The sequence below is a fragment of the Impatiens glandulifera genome, chromosome 6 (genome assembly GCF_907164915.1).
Source record: "Impatiens glandulifera chromosome 6, dImpGla2.1, whole genome shotgun sequence".
In the NCBI taxonomy this organism is placed as follows: Eukaryota; Viridiplantae; Streptophyta; class Magnoliopsida; order Ericales; family Balsaminaceae; genus Impatiens; species Impatiens glandulifera.
This window is the reverse complement of record NC_061867.1, coordinates 41626702-41644584: the sequence shown is the minus strand read 5'-3', so window position 1 is coordinate 41644584 and position 17883 is coordinate 41626702. Positions and strand designations below refer to the sequence as shown.

General features: G+C 36.5%; 2 non-coding genes across 2 annotated transcripts; both read left to right on the top strand.

Moving 5' to 3' along the window:
- Positions 1-10194: 10194 nt before the first annotated feature.
- LOC124944191 lies at positions 10195-10344 on the top strand. Its single transcript, XR_007099839.1, has one exon. It is a non-coding gene; the product is annotated as a small nucleolar RNA snoR2/U65 (small nucleolar RNA).
- A 74-nt stretch (positions 10345-10418) lies between these two features.
- On the top strand, positions 10419-10506 carry LOC124944246. The gene has a single exon (XR_007099885.1). It is a non-coding gene; the product is annotated as a small nucleolar RNA Z221/R21b (small nucleolar RNA).
- Positions 10507-17883: the final 7377 nt, after the last annotated feature.

Here is a 17883-nt window from a genome sequence, read left to right as displayed (position 1 = left end):
AAATGGGTCGGTTACTTCTTTGGTGAGCACCTGAGCTTGATTCAAACCTTCGCCGGGACAGGTTGGGACTCCAAGCTCCACAAGGAGACAACTTAGTTGGGGGATGAAACCGATTGATCGGATGTCGACCATCCAAGTAAGGATGTTAAAAAGCACTCTGGACCAGTTTACCGGTGTGCCGGTGATTATAGCCGCCATCATGTTGAAGTTCGAGACACTGTAGGTGTTTGTGACGTCCCTACCAAAGATGCTCTTACCGAGTACATCATTTAGAAGTTGATATTCAGCTCTCAGATGCGATTTTGCTCCATGGTCTTCAACTGGTTCGTCAGACCGGGAAAAGGCGATGGAGACCTCGGCCTTTACATCTGCCGAAATGTCTATATCTGTTATCTCGTGCCTTGGCAGGCTAAGACACCGTGCAAAGTCCCGTTCGGTGAAATCAAAGACAATGCCTCCCACTTTGGATTGAATGTGAGTTTCAAAGTGGGGGGTGCCCCTAAACACCTTTGCGTGGTAGAAGAATTCTAAAATGGATTCCGGATAGATAGTATGTTTGTCGTCTAGGAAACACTGAAGACCGGTTTCCTCTAGAGACTTGATCATCTTATATATCTCATATTGATCTGTGGTTGAGCAGGATTGAAAATCAACCTAGAGGATGTTGGGAAACTGAGACATTTTTGCCTTAGTGAGAGGATGTTCTTTTGTCTTGTGAGTGTTGTGGTGAATGTTGGCTTCACTTAAATACTAGTTTAGGGACTATCATATTGTCCAGGCATTAAATGAGATGATGTCTATTAACTGCAGGATAAAAGATATTGCATGAAATAGGCATGTTTGCAGTCTAGGTGTCGGTATTAGGCCTGTACTATGAAAGATATCAAAAGATCTTCACGTCTTTTTAGGCGCGACCATTTTACTTTGAAAGGGCAATGTCTCAGAACAGATATCTATAAGCATTGATAATTATTCCACTTCTGTGTGAAATTCAAATAATCTAGAATGACCTGCTTCCGAACCGGTCAGTCATCAGTTGTTCATCCCGATGCGGTTATTTGATGCATGCATCAAGTAGCCGGTCGGTTTACTCTGTCTGATGAACTGGGCGGTTCTTCCATAGGTCACCTGAAAATTTGAAATCCAACAGTTTAGGAGGAACTACCGGTTTTGTCTGTCCGGACCGGTTTCCCTTTAAGTATCCTTAGGAAGGATCTGACTGATGTCGGTTAAACCGAGAGTAAGTCTGAATTGAGAAAACTTAGCTTCCTGTAGCGGCTTTGTGAAGATATCGGCTACTTGTTGATCGGTCGGTACGTATTCCAGCCGGATATGCTTCAGCGTGACATGTTCCCTGATAAAGTGATGCCTTATGTCGATATGCTTGGTTCTGGAGTGGAGAACCGGATTGTAGGTGATCGCGATGGCACTCGTGTTGTCACAGAAAATCGGGGACTCTTCGGCTATGACACCGAAGTCCTTCAGCTGCTGTTGGATCCAGAGGAGTTGAGAGCAGCAACTTCCGGCCGCCAGATATTCAGCTTCTGTAGTGGATGTGGCCACAGATGTCTGCTTCTTGCTATGCCATGAAACGAGCCGGTCACCAAGGAATTGACATGTTCCGCTGGTGCTTTTTCTGTCAATCTTACATCCTGCATAATCTGCATCTGAGTAACTTGTTAGATTGAAGGACGAGTCCTTTGGATACCACAGACCGACATCAGGTGTGCCCTTTAGATACTTCAGTATCCTTTTTGCGGCTGTGTAGTGAGATTGTTTTGGATTTGCTTGGAATCTCCCACAGACACCAACTGCAAACAGGATGTCCAGTCTACTCGCTGTCAGATATAGGAGGGATCTGATCATGCCCCGGTATGCAATCTGGTCTACCGATTGGCCTTCGTCATCCCTGTCCAATTTGATTGATGAGCTCATTGGAGTAGCCGCCGAGGAGCAAGTGTCCATCCCGAATTTCTTCAGTAGCTCCTTGGTATATTTAGGTTGACTAATGAAGGTTCCTTCTTTGAGTTGTTTAACCTGAAGACCTAGGAAGAAACTTAATTCTCCCATCATACTCATTTCAAACTTGTCAGTCATCATTTTTGAAAACTTATCACATAGCTTAGGATCGGTAGAGCCAAAAATGATATCATCTACGTAGATTTGAACAAGTAGGATATGTTCCTTCTTTTCAAATTTAAACAATGTTTTATCCACCGAACCGATGGTGAAGTCATGTTGTAATAGAAATGCGGTTAGTGTATCATATCAGGCTCTAGGTGCTTGCTTTAGACCGTATAAAGTTTTATTTAGCCGGTATACATGATTTGGAAATGCAGCGCTTTTGAAACCGGGTGGTTGTTCAACATACACTTCTTCACGTAGGTCACCGTTCAGAAATGCACTTTTAACATCCATTTGAAAAACTTTAAAGTTTTTGAAAGCTGCAAAAGCAAGAAAAATTCTAATAGCTTCAATCCTGGCTACATGAGCAAATGATTCTTCAAAATCAATGCCTTCTTCCTGTTTGTAGCCTTGTGCCACTAATCTGGCTTTGTTCTTTGTGACCAAACCGTTCTCATTGAGTTTGTTTCTGAATACCCATCTTGTTCCTATGACCGATTGGTCTTTCGGTCTGGGAACTAGGTACCAGACTTTACTACTCTCGAACTGGTACAGCTCTTCTTGCATTCCCAAGATCCAATCCGGATCTGACAATGCTTCATCTATTCTTTTTGGTTCAATCTGGGATATGAAAGCAGAGTTAAAATATCCTTCCAGAAGTTGACTCCTAGTTCGAACAGGTTCTGAAGGGTCACCTATAATTTGCTCAGGAGGATGTTTACTGTTTCTTCTGAGATTCAATTCAGGGATGTCTACCAAATTACCGTTTATTTGATCAAGGCTAGACATGTCGGTAGGCTGAACGAGATTGTCAGACCGACCGACTCCCTCGGATTGGACCAAAGTGTCAGCTTCCTGTTGTGAAACAGCTTGATCCGGCTGGGTATCAATATTTCCCATTTGGTCATGGACAAACCGCCTGAAGACCGGAGTCTCATCTTCACTATCAGAATGAATATCGTTATTTTCCAATCTGTTGTGTAGATCAAAGCATGAAGCAGTATTGCTTTCAACCGATTCATCGAAAACAACGTGAATTGTTTCCTCCATGGTTGCAGTTCTATTATTGTATACTCTATATGCTTTACTTACTGCTAAGTACCCCAGCATGATGTCGGTATCTGTTTTTGCATCAAAAACGGTGAGTTGGGTTTTACCATTTATGTGAATATAACATTTACAACCGAAAATCCTGAGGTACTTGAGTTTGGGAACTCTGTTAAAATAAACCTCATACGGTGTTTTGTTGTGAAATCTGTTTATTAAAGAGCGGTTTTGTGTATAGCATGCAGTGTTGATAGCCTCAGCCCAAAATTTCTGAGCAATGCCGGAGTCGGCTATCATGGACCGTGCGGCTTCCTTGAGAGTCCGGTTTCTTCTCTCGGCCAGGCCATTTTGTTGAGGAGTCCTAGCACTAGACAACTCGTGTCTAATGCCGGATTCATCAAGATATGCAGTTAATGTGCTATTGGTAAATTCGGTACCTCTATCGCTTCGAATGCTGTTAATGCGAGTTGATTTCTCATTCGATCCAGCGGAGAAAGACGCCCATATAAGAAGTGTAATCAGGTTTGATACCGTTTCACGTTTAGATGGTAAAAATATTACCCATGTATATCTAGAATAATCATCAATAACTACCATGGTGTAAAGCATACCTCCTAGGCTAATGACCTGAATCGGTCCAAATAAATCCATGTGAAGGAGATCTAAACATCGGCTAAATTGGATGTTTCCTTTGCTTTTAAAGGATGACCTAGTTTGTTTACCCATTTGGCATGCTAAACAAACTTTATCTGGTTAAATACTATATCAGGAATACCTTCAACTAACTTTTTACCACGAATGTAGTTTAAGGTTTTCATGTTTAGATGGTTTAGTCTTTTGTGCCATAGTCAGGTTTGATCAGTCTTAGCTATCATGCATATGGGATGTTCTACTCTAGTTTTCCAGTCTACCTTGTAGATGTTACCTATCCTATTTCCGGTTAGTAGTACGATGCCTTGAGAATTCTTAACTAAACATGCATGTTTAAGAAATTCTACCGTGTAGCCGGCATCACACATCTGACTGATGCTAAGTAAGTTAAAACGTAGATTTTCAACTAGGAGTACATTATCAATGGTTAGGTTACCATGGACAATCTTACCCTTGCCCACAGTTTTACCTTTTGAGTTGTCACCAAAAGTAATTAAGGCACCGGTTACTGATCTAATGTCGGTTAGCAAATTACTGTTTCCGGTCATGTGCCTGGAGCAGCCACTGTCCAGGAACCATTCAGAGTTTCCTAGCCGCTTCTTTGGGTCCTGCAAAATGTACATATTTACAACTATTTGGTACCCACATTTACTTGGGTCCACATGCGATTAGTCCCTTAGGTATCCAGACCTTGATAAATCGGACGGTCTTCTCTACTAGGGTTTTAACTGTCCTTTTGACACTTGGTCTCGTGTATTTCGGTTTTCCTTCAAATGTCCTAAATGGTGATGGTCTTTGGTTCGGTGATCTATGGTTTGACCTACGCGGTTCAGGAAAGGCTTTCTTATGTCTGAGGATTTCGGCTTTTCTTTTCACAGGGTCAAGCCATGAATCGGTTGGACCAACATAATCGTATTTTAGCTTTTCTTCCCTATAATATGCGGTTTCCTCTTCTTCAGTTGTACAGGTGCTCTTAAGAAATTTTATAAAGGGGAGATTTCCTTTTGTAAGCATTGCTTTCCCTATGGGTTTTCGGTCTTTAGATCTATTCTCTGTGTATCCTAGGCCACGCTTACAACGAGGATGCCTGTAGTGTCTATTCAAGTTCTTTACTATATCACTAGATCTCTTATAGGCGGCCATCTATATTGAAGTCGGGCATTCTCTTCCTCCTCGGTTAATTCTCTAGTCGGTTCACTAGATTGTTCGGTCTTAGGATCTAATTCGGTTTCTAGAGTATGGGTATTATCAGATTGTATGACTTCCGGTTCGGTTCTGATAGGTACCTCTGGTTCTATTGAAATAGGTATTATGGGATCGGGCTTGATGTTGAGGTGCTTAGGTAGCATGGTCAATAGGTTCTTATATTCTTCTACCATGTCATTTAATGCATTGTATAACTCATCTTTAGTAAATTCCTCACAGGGAGAGTCAAATACATGTTCTTCATTTGCCATGAGGCATGTGAGTTCATCGTCACTATCACTGCGAGCCCATAGACTTCCTCCATCGTCGGCTATCAGTGCTTTCGGTACCTCACTTCCTTCACCAGCTTGTTGATAATTGTTTCTGTCATTTTGATAGTCCGGTTTCTGGGTATCCCTCCTCGGTTTCCTGCACTCCCACTTAAAATGCCCCAAACAGTTACAGTTATAGCATCTTACATTGGATTTGTCACCATAGTAGTTGTTTGTCGGTTGACTCCTTTTTATGAACCTTCCAAATTTCTGTGCAAGCATTGCCATGGCATCTTCAGTGAACTGTTCGGCGGTTCTGATCGGTACGGGTGCAGAGGCCGGTGCCGGTGCAGGTGTAGGAGCAGGTGTAGCCGGTTCTGTAGATGTGATTAGTGCTCTGGTTGATGTTGAAGTCGAGACTTCCTCTTCGGTTCTAGATCTCATTTTGAACTCATATGCCTTAAGATCTTCGAATACATCGTATAATTTCATCTTACGTAGGCTCTTTGATTCCCTCATGACCATCGTTTTTATGTCCCAAGCACTTGGAAGAGATCTCAAAACCTTCATAATGACCTCTTTGTTGTCATACTTCTTACCCAGAGTTGCTAACTCATCTAACACACCAGTGAACCGGTCACTGTATTCCTTCATAGTTTCTCCTGGTTTCATCTTGATGCTCTCAAACTTCTGTGTGGCTACCATTATTTTGTTCTCCTTTGTTCTTTCATTTCCCTCAAAGATATGGATAACCGTGTTCCATGTCTCCTTCGCGGTTTGGCAGTCTCTGATCTTGCAGTATGTGTTTCTGTCCACGCTGTTGGAGATCCGGTTTCTAGCATGGTTGTCCAGATTGTTTCTTCTCCTATCTTCAGCCGTCCATTCCTTTCTATCCTTATCAATAATTATCGGTCCTTCGGTCAGAATGGACTCCATTTCATCATCCAACGTGACTAGGTGCATGTGCATGCGTGCCTTCCAGTTGGCAAAGTTATCACCTTCTAGCATTGGAGGCCTATCCTGATAAATGCTTGCTTGAGTATTGAAACTAACTGCTCTGATACCAATTGTTAGGATCTAGATCGCCGCTGGGGAACTGGGGGTTGAACCGATCAGCGGTTCACACTCGAAGGGTGGTGGTTAATCCGGTTAGAGATTAACACCGGGGTTTCAATACTACACAACCTGTCACAAGCCCTTGAACTAGGTTCAAGCGCGGAAGAGGTTTGCTTTCAGGTTGAATCAGCACACTTGTTTGATAAACAAGGTCGGTTTCGGATGATGGAGATTTGGAAATGGTGGGTCGGTTTCGGTAATCTGGATATTCGGTATGGTTAGTATAGAGTCGGTTTGGAGCGGTGTGGTTAGGTTAGTCGGTTAGATAATGAAGCCGGCAGAAAGTAAATGACAAGACAGATTTTATGGATGTTCGGAGATAAGACTCCTACGTCACCCCTTCCTCTCGAAACCGCGAGAAGGATATTCACTAAGGAATACAAGTACAAGCCGATCGAGACTTATTTCCTGCTCGATAACACTCTTACAATTTACACCGAAATTGTAAAACACACTTTAACTTTCAACACTTAGGCTTTATAAAACAGCACACTCTATCACTTGTAGTAAATGCTCTTAATATCTCAATATCACACTGTTGTCTCTTGATGTCCCGCATTTACTCTTCTGCAACTGCCTCCTTTTATAGGTGAAATATGCCAACGGTCATATTTCACTTCCTTGAATCTGATTGGCTGAGCAGAGGTGCAGTGATTCAGTGTTTCAGAAGTTCAGACATGCGGTCGTTTCCTCAGACCTGATGGTCAACCTCAGACCTGGTGTTCTGTCTTAGACCTGGCGGTCTGTTCTTACGGTGTGTAAGACAAACCTACCGGATTTGTCTTTTACTTGATGTAGGCACTGTCTGTTGGACAGTTGTCTGTACTTGGAAGATTTCCTTTCTGGCTTATCCCGAAGTGGAAAGATCCGGTAATACTGTTTTCTGCAGCCTACAGTCTTTCCTCAGTCTTGCATTGATATGGAAGTATTCAGTCTGTTCCTTTGGTATCGTTCTCAACAGATACCCAAATTGTCTTCTTGTACTGGTCGGTCATTTGACTTAGCCGAATGTCTTTTGGTAGTGATGTAATCGGACTTCTTCCGGTTATTCTTGTCTTGTGGATGATCGGCTGTTTGATGATTCCGGTTTTGAGCTTTGGCCGATCCTTTCTTTGTGCGGTCACGTTCCGAATACTCTTGATCGGTTTGGTAGCTTGACCGGTTAGGTTTCTTTAGTCGGTTCTCTTGTTCATCCGGTCCGGTTCCTTGTTCCTGCATGGAAAGTTTATTTAAGTTAGATTTATTTGAACCGGTCTTATTTTATCTAACAAACACTCATTTTTCAACCACTCTTCTTCATGTATTTTTAGCGATAACTTAGTTTTTTCAACTTCTTGCTTCAAAAGTGTCTCTCTTATAACATAACTTAGTGACTTGGAGTTTTGTAGCTAGGGCCAAATTGTCCAACCGCTTTTACAAATTTTCGAAAATTTGAATTGTCAATTGCACAAAAGAAAACTCTTACCTCATAAACCCATCTAAGCAAGATATGCATGCACATCATTTGTAAATTTTAACTTAAGTGCATTATTTATACTTTGTTGCCTTACTCTTGTTGGATCAATTGTGGATGTCCACTTATCAATAGGCCCAATGTGCCTTGACTTTTTCCTTAAAATTTTGTCTCCATTGTCAAATCATCTTCAACATCTATATTAACTTCAACTCTCTCTTCTTTGCTCTTCTACATTTGCACATTCTTTTATCTTTAATATTTCAAAATAATCTTTTACTCTTCTTTTGTCTTCATCGGATATTTTAGGGCATATTTTAACTTTTTCAGTAATACCAGCAATATGATGTTTCATACTATGAACACCCCCTTTAATAAGTTTCTTACATAATTTGTAAGGGATCCAATCCCATTTCTCTTTGGAATATAACACCCAATAATCTTAAACAATATTCTCATATTTTCTATTCAATTCCACTTAAACCACTTCTAATTGTCGAGTCAAGAATTTTGGTTAATTTAAATATATATGTGAGAGTAAATGAATATTTGGGTGGGATTGTGGGTTGACCCGCCCATAAACTTAAAATGGTTAAAATTAAAATTAAAAATGTTATATGTATGTTTTGAACTTGCAACCTAACAAAATAAGTACAACCCTTTAACTAATAGGTTAATAACACTTTATATTTTAAATTTAATACCAAATTAGATGAACGCGGGACATTTTAACAATATAAGTTCAACTTTTTAACTAACTAATATATATATATATATATAATGATGTTTAATTTTTAAAGTGTCCGGATTCCCGGGTCAAGAGCTGTGGTTAATTTGGATATATATGTGAGAGTAAATGGATATTTGGGTCGGATTGTGGGTTGACCCTCCCATAAACTTAAAACGGTTAAAAATAAAATTAAAAATACTATATGTATGTTTCAAACTTGCAACCTAACAAAATAAGTACAACCTTTAACCAACTAGGTTAATAACATTTTATATTTTAAATTAAACACCAAATTAGATGAATGCGAGACATTTTAACAATATAAGTTTTAACTTTTTAACTAACTAATATATATATATATATATATATATATATATATAATGATGCTTAATTTTTAAAAAATAATTGGGATGTGGTTTGTCGATGGATAATAGGGCGGTAACAATTGAAAGTGGTCAAAATATATATGCATACATAAAATTATAACATTATTTAAACAATCATAAGTGGTTTAGCGGTTAAAGTGTTAATATTTCATATTAGTGACTAGGGTTCGAATCCCTACTATAAAACTTTTAGGAATGAATTGCCTAAAAAATTATGTTTCACTAATTCACAACAATTAAGTTTATGAGAATTCTACAAACTTAGGTACATAATAGTGAAAGAGAACGAACGTTATACAAAGGAGTCAGCCGAAGTCGATGCGACGACGAGGTTAGGCTTGTGAATGAATATTTTTAAACGAGGGAGGCGGACTGCAAGAGGCGAGGGCAACGAAGGGCACAATGGGTAGGGAGGAGGACGACCAAAATTTGAGAAGAGAAATAAGTAGAATGAAATTTATGAATGAACTAATTATGGTATTTTTGGTTTCGGGACTCAATTATTTTATTGTGTCCTTGAACCGATCGATCCAACCCGAAACTCATAATAAGTACTTGTATCGATTGGTTCAGTTCCATCGAGTACCCGAACCGTTGGGCCACACACTCATCCCAATTCCGGACCTCTTATTTCAAATCTCACAATTTAAACTTTTTATTGTTAAAGTTATACAATATCGATAAAAACAAATATAAAACAAAACTAAATCAAAATCATATAAAAACATACCATTAAAATGATCAAATAAACAATAATATTAAAATTATAAATAAATTATATTAAAAATACATGGATGTAAATGGTTAAAATAAGATGAATTAAAAATAATTCAGGTTATCGTGATGACTATATTAATTTTTAAAGTTAATCAGAAAATAATTTGGATTTGTTTTTTAACAAAAAGGATATGAGACATCCCTAAATTTAGGGAACAATTCTGAATACTCAGTACAAGTTCAGGGACCTTATTATCTTCTTAATCAAACTAGGGTTTCTTACAGCAGCTAATTCATTTGTATATATACATAACCCTCGCCTCCTTCATCTGCAACCTCATCCCGTCTTCGCTGGTGCTCAATAGGGATACAAGTTTGATAATTGCTGCTTTCTTTCTCTTCTTTTAGTGTTCTATCTGTTCTTTTGTTTTATTTAATTCATCATGTCACTTGAATCGCCGATCTTGATCGATTCATATTTCCGTCTCTGCTGTAGATTGTTTAGTTTTTGAAGGTCCGATGCCACGTCTACGGTAGCTAATTGAGCATTGACCGATGATGTCATATTGGACAAATATCAATTTCATGTTTCGTATCTTGATAGGAATCTGTGGATCGATTGTTCTTGGTTCGTCCACGGAGCCGTTTTATGCGATTACATTTGTTGTTGGTTGTGAAAAATACTAGATTGCCAATGAGTCTACTATCTGAGGTTTACGATTTATTAACCTTGTTTTGGGCAGTGATGAGAAATGTTTGTCATGCACCACTCTTACTCTTGTGAGTATGCTGATAATACACTCTACCCATATTGTTTCTGAGCCCTTTTTCAACCAAAGTTCTTTCTTTATTATGATTTGTTTTGAATTCAATGTTTTGTTTTTGAAAACATGTTTGGTATTTAGAAGTTGGAACCAAATGATGCTGTCTGTTCTTCAGACTGTACCATGATGCGGACTGTATAGCCATTAATTGGTTGCTGCGGATAAACTTTGGTTTCTGATGGTTCCATCAATCATTCAAGATGATTGTTTATTCATTATAATTTCGAATGAAAGTAAATTTTACCAATTTTAGTAAAAATGAAATACATACGGGGGAGCAATGTTCAATCCTGTGAGGCCTAAAATGTTTCATGGGGAATCTCAAGGTTGCATTTAATGTCTTTTGTTAATATGATTTTAGCTAAATAATTTTTTTTTGCATAATATCATACTTAAAATGTTTGAAAAAATATTTCTTTTACACTATGAACAACATTTTACAAATTCTAAATGAAGGCGATCAAATATAAATTAATTATTTAATTCTTATTTTTTGAAAAACATTCTCATAACTTAAAAATTAAATAAAATAACAAAGGTCTTGGAATCATTTTTTATTTAGGTTAAAACTGGGTGATAAAATAACAAAGCTTTCTTAATAACAAAATTAAAATTATGTTAGTAATTTCAAACTCAACAATGCAAACAATTAATTGTAAACCATATCATTGATATAATTAAATGATTGGCCAAAAGTGTTATTGTGATGGATACTCGTGATAACCTAAAACTTGAATGAGAAATCTTAGTTCATGAAGTTTTTGTTTGTACAAGTCATATTTAAAAAATGAAAGTCTATTTTGAGTCCAAATAAGGAAATAGTTTTTAGTTGCCTAGTTAGAAACAATCCATTTATAAAGTTGATTTTTGTTAATTTGGTACAATCTTTCTTAAACTTATTTTGAAGGGTCAAACAATATTTATTTGGAGTGATATTTTGTTGGGAGGTTGGTAATTCATTTATTTACGTTTTCAACTATTAAGATTTGAATGTCCATAAATTATTTTTTGACTGCATTAAAATGTCTCTAAAATGAATAGTCATTCCACTAAAAAGCTTAGAGACATTCAAACTTTAATCTAACGGTTGAAAACGTAGAAGAATGAGTTAACAACCTCCTAACAAAATATTAATCCAAATGAATCGTTTGACCTTCTAATAACAAGTTTGATGAATATTGCACCAAATAGACAAAAATCAATCTTACCTCATTTTTTTCTTCTCTTTTATCTTTTCAATGTGTTATTATTATGTCGGAAACATACACTTAAACCAGCTGTTTATTCACTTTAGAAAAATAATGTTGGCAACCAAAAACTATTCTCGTATTTAGTCTCAAAATGGTTTTCATTTTTCAAGTAGGCTTTTAATTTTCTCATAGTTGGGAGTTTAATAAAAAAAAATCTAGACCCCTTAAAACTATGTGAAGGATGTTGTCAACTCTTTGGTTGAATAACAAAACTTGAACTTGTTTTCGGGTAGTATATTAGTCATTATATTAACGCCATTATCGTTGGTATGCACCTTCTCTACAACTATCAAATTTTTATTTGTTACATATCATATTTAATGATATCTAACATTAATGTGTTTTGATCTAGAATGAAATGTTGAGTTTTTTGCAAGACAAATGACACTTTGACTATCACAAAGAAGCACGTACCTTTTTGAAAGATTCAAGTTCAAACAATAAATTTTCTTAGCCTAAATTAACTCTTTATAAACTTCCATTGCTGCAATAAGTTTAGCATCTGCGGTTGACAACGCAACATATTTTTGTAATTTTGATTGTCAAGCAATAACTGCCTTGCCTCTCCAAACATAATTAGGTAACCCAAAGTAGAGTTTCTTGAGTCAACATCACCTGCCATATATGAATCGGTCAAGACAAAGTCTCTTACTTGACGTGCATAAGAGATATCCCAATATTCATTTCATAGTTTTTCAATGTTCACAACAGAGATATCCCAATATCCATTTCATAGTTTTTCAATGTTCACTACCTTGGATTTAAAAGAAATCCGTTAACAATACCAACAATGTGAACTAAATCATGCCTTGTGCTAACCATAACATATATAAGACTTTCAACAACATAACTATAAGGAACATTATTCATATATTCATTTTAGCGTCGTTTGAAGACTAAGTTTGTAATTCAATTTAAAATGTGATGTTAAAGATGTGACAACACTCTTAAAATTATCCATAATAAATCTTTACAACACTTTCTCAATTTATCTTTCTTGAAACAACCACACCTTATTCATCTAATGATCACAGTTGGTTCTGATTTCAAGAATTTGCTTCGCTGATCCAAAAATTTTCATTGCTAAAGATCTCCTTAACTCTTGTTTTAACTTGTCAATTCTCTCAGCACTTTGACCAACAATCATCATATCGTCAACATAAAATAGTAAAATAACAATGTCATTAGAATATATTTTTTGCACAAACACACAATGGTCGAAAGTAGTCTTCTTATAGCCATGTTATTTCATAAATAACTCAAACTTATTGTATCATTATCGTGGAACTTGTTTCAAGCTATACAAACTCTTTTTTAACTTGCAAACAAAATTCTCTTTAACTTTGACTTTCAAACCATCAGACTGATCAATATAAATTTCTTGCTCTAAATCACCGTGAAGAATAATAACTATTTTGACATCCATCTGTTCAACCTCCAAATCAAGTCTAGCTGCCAAACTCAAAACAGTTCTAATCGAAGTCATCCTAACATGAGAAAAAATTCATCAAAGTCAATTCACTTTTTCTTTGGCTAAAACCTTTGACAACCAAATGAGCTTTGTATTGTGGAGTTGGAGAACTCTCATTTTGCTTCAATCTATAAACGCATATGTTCTTCAAAACTTTCTTTTATTTTAGTAACTATACAAACTCAAATACATGATTGTAATGTAGAGATTGCATCTCATTTTTCATAGCATCAAACTATTGTTGTTTTGAATTTCTATCCATAACCTCTTCATATGACTCTAACTTTCCCCCATCTTGAGCAACACATATTCATTTTGAGAATATCTCGTGGAAGGTTATCGATTTCTCGTGGATCTTCGAATTGAAGTTGTAGGCAATTCATCTTGATCACAACTAACATTATCCATGTGAATTTTATGTTTAGTTTGATTATCAAATTGAGCATCATCATGTTGCATCTGATTTTCTATTAAACAAGATGATTGCAATAATTGAATTAGATCTAAATTAATCCACTCACATTTTATTTTCAACTCATTGCCCTTTTGTTTTATCAATGTCTTCAATTGTTTCATTTTCAAAGAAAATGATGTTGCTACTTCTAATAATCTTCTTTGTAACTGGATTGTACAATCTATAACTAAATTCATCTTGGTCATAACATAAAATAATGCACTCCCAACTCTTTACATCCAATTTTGATCTTTAATCCTTAGGAATATGAACTAAATATCTGCATCCAAATACTAATAAATTATCATAAGAAACATATTTACTTGTCCAAATCTTATTTGGAACTTCACCATCTAAAATCATTGTCAAACTCAAATTAATAACGTGATACTAATAAATTATTATAAGAAACATGTTTACCTGTCCAAATCTTATTTGGAACTTCACCATCTAAAATCATTGTCAAACTCAAATTAATAACATGTACCACCGAGTATAATGATTCTCTCCAAAACATTTGAGCCAATTTTTGCTTCAAAAAGTAAACATTGAATCATTTCAACAATTATTCTATTCATTTTTTATACAAGACCATTTAACTGAGGAATATTTGGAGGTGTTTTATGATATTGAATTCCATACTGTCTGCAATATGAATCAAATAGACCATAATACTCACCACCATTATCACTACAGATGCACTTGAATATTTATTGTTGTGCTAGGGATTTAGCAAATTTGTTTGCTGGGGAATTGTTTATTTTTTTTAATGAGTTTTTAAGTTTTATTTTTATAGGGACCAAACCCATGATAGACTGCCTACGTAATTTCATAACAAAGAGAGATCATGTCTAAACGTAGTTTATTACATTTTTGTCTAAACTATTTAAGGATCGTCGTGGGTAGATTTCATCATGAATCCTATTGACAAAGTATCTCTTGAGCATGTTGGCGTTGAAGGGTGCTGATATTTATTCTCTGTCTAAAGTGGTCAATCATATAGCTCCACCTGAAAATACCCTATTGACAAGGTAGGATATTTCCCATAGGTTTGAAATTTTCCTATGTGGTCTAGTATCCATAGGTTCTTCTTTAGAAATATATCACCTTCTTATATGTTTTGAGTCTTGACTTTCTTGTTGAATTCTTTGGACATTTGTCTTTGATAAGCTTGTGTGTGACATAACGCATCTAACATCTTGTCTTCCATAAGGGCTAGTTGATTGTATTAGGACTTACACCAATCTTCTTCCACTATTTGTGTTTCGAGGAGAACTCTCAAAGTAGGGACTTCGATTTTAATAGGCTGCACAATATCCATTCCATAGACCAATGCGAATGGATTTTCTCCTATTTAAGTTTGAATAGTCGTTCTATAGCCCCAAAGAGTGTAGGACAACTTCTCGTGTCAATCTTTATAAGTCCGTGTCATCTTCTTGATGATTGTGATGAAGTTCTTCTTTTTTGTTTCCACTACATCGTTTGTTTTTGGGCGATAAGGTGATGACTTGTGGTGTTCGATATTGTATTCATCTAGTAATTTGAGCACTTCTCCTCGGAAGTGTCCCCCATTATCTAAGATCAAGGCTTGAGGAACCCTGTAGCGTGCATTGATGTTGTTGCATATAAAATAAGTAACGTGCGATGACTTATGAACCTTGTATTATTGAGCTTCGACCCACTTGGTGAATTAGTCGATGGCTAAAAAGACAACTAATGTTCGTTTAAAGCGTGAGGATAGATCGTCCCAATGATATCTATCCCCCAAGTTGAAAATTTCCATGGTGACTTCAAGTTGTATAGCAAAGATGATGGAGTGTGCTTCAAGTTAGCATAGACTTAACATTGATGACACTTTTTGACATAATCTACACATTCTTGCTCCATGTTCTAGTAGTAGTAGCCAAAATGAAGGATCTTCTTAGAAAATGTTGATCCTCTCATGTGTGGTCCACATGTTCCTACGTGTACTTCCTCCATAATCTTGGATTCTTGAGGTTGGTCGATGCACAACATGGTTTGACCATCAAAGAATTGTCTATATAGTTTTCCTACAAGTAACACGTAGTTGGTTGCGTATTGACGCAATACTCTCCTCTCTCTTTTCTAGAAATATTGAGGGTATTCACCATGTTTGACGTACTTTTGTAGAGGTTCAAACCATGCTTTAAGCGCCACTTTAGTGTTGGCTAATGTCTTCTTCTCGAAGTCTCATCTTTACTTATGTCAAATCTTTAAGGGCTTGATCTTGATTACTTCCGGAATTTGTGTCATGGTTGTTAATGTCGCCAAAGTATCTACGAATCGATTCTAACTCTTTGAAGCATGCATGAACGTTAGATGTTCAAACTTAACTATCAAAATGGATAAGTGTTGGTGATAGGGTTTGAGTTTTTCTCCTTTTACTTGTCATTCACATTTATCTTGTGAAATGACCAAGTTAGAGTCTCCCACCACTTCTAAGTGTCTAGCTCCTATCTCGTGAGTTATATTCATGCCATAGATGCATGATTCGTACTCAACTTCATTGTTCGTCAAAGGATACTTAAGCTTGACTAATATCAGATTGTATGTCCCTACATGATCTATGAGTAGAATTCTAGATCAAGATTGAATAGTAACTTCTATGTTGTAGGATTTATGGTCATCACTTCGTCGTCGGGAAACGACTGTGACTTTTATCTTCTATTTGTTCTCTTGGGCGTGTAGATTTCCCATTGTAGTTTCTGTCACCGTTAGATAAAGAATTAGAGGATCACATGACCTTGGAGGCATAATAGGGTTCTTGAGGTACTCATTGATCTTCTCGAAGGCATTATGAAAAGCATCGTCCCATAAAAATCTTTTGTTCTTCCTTAAAAGTTTGAACAAAGGATTGCATGTCATAGTCAACTTGTTTATGAAACAACTTATGTACTGGATTTTACCCAAAAATCCTTGTAGTTCTTTCTCACTTCGAGGAGCTAACATGATCGTGATCGCTTCTATCTTTTTGGATTCACTTCAGTTCCTCTTTGTGTGATATGAAAGCATAATATCCTCCTCCTACTTATCTAGATAGTATTTCATTTCGTAAGTCATTTCTAACTCAAAAGCTTTGTTAGAGGTTGTGTAATAAAAAACTTCCTCTTCATTATTTATAGTGTTATTCAAAATGTTAATCGACTCAGAATTATTAAATAAAGTGTCAGCATGCATACATGTTTTTTCAATGATAGTTTTAAAGATAATTGCTTTTAGATTAGGATTGTTTTTAGCGTATAATGTGCACTTAATGCCTATTGATTGCTTCATTAGATATGTATCGTCTTCCTCGTTTTTAGTAGCATCATCGTACTCCGAAACTGACTGGATTAATTCTTCTGGACTGGATGGCTTAGAAGGGTTTGTGTATGCACCATCTTTAGAGTTGTTTTTAGCTGGTTCTCGTTCTTAGAAAAACTCGTGCATTCCCTCTAGCATGTCTTTTCAATCATTCAATTCCTATGATCACATAAGATAAAGGTGTATGTGTAAGAAAATAATCAAAAAAGATTTCCAAACATGGAAATCTACGCTTGGAGTTTGGATGGGTGATATATTTTGAGAATTCAAAGTAAGGAAGGGTTTCTCTTTCCTTCACGAATTGTTCGTTTAGGGTAGGTGGGTTCGTAATATAATCATTAACTATTTTACCTCTTGATTCCTCATTAATCCCAAATGGCTTATAACCCATATCGCGAGGACATTTGTTTCCAACTATCTATACTAGCCCCGGTATTCCTATAGATCGAGGACCTAAACTAAAACTCAAAAAGTAATCCATCTTGTTCATCATATGAAATGTAGGAGTTAAAAAGTAATCAAACACCAATATCTTTTATGAATTGTTACATATGTCTAAGACCATACCAATTGTAAGATCATTAAGGTGAACTTCTTCATATGTAACATGTGTCAAGCTCGTGCCTACCATGATATACCATGATATATGACTTCCCATTTACCGTGATCAACTCTCCTTGAGACACAAAATGGACCTTCTAAGTTAGGTTTGACGCAAATGCTCAGATGCAACCAAGGTCTACCTAGAATCATGTTGTACAATGGATTCATGCCAATCAAGATGAATTCAACCTCTAATGAAACCCCAAATATCTATACCATTGTCTTAAAATCCCATGACGTCAATCTTCAAGGTATCAAAACTGTGAACACATAAGT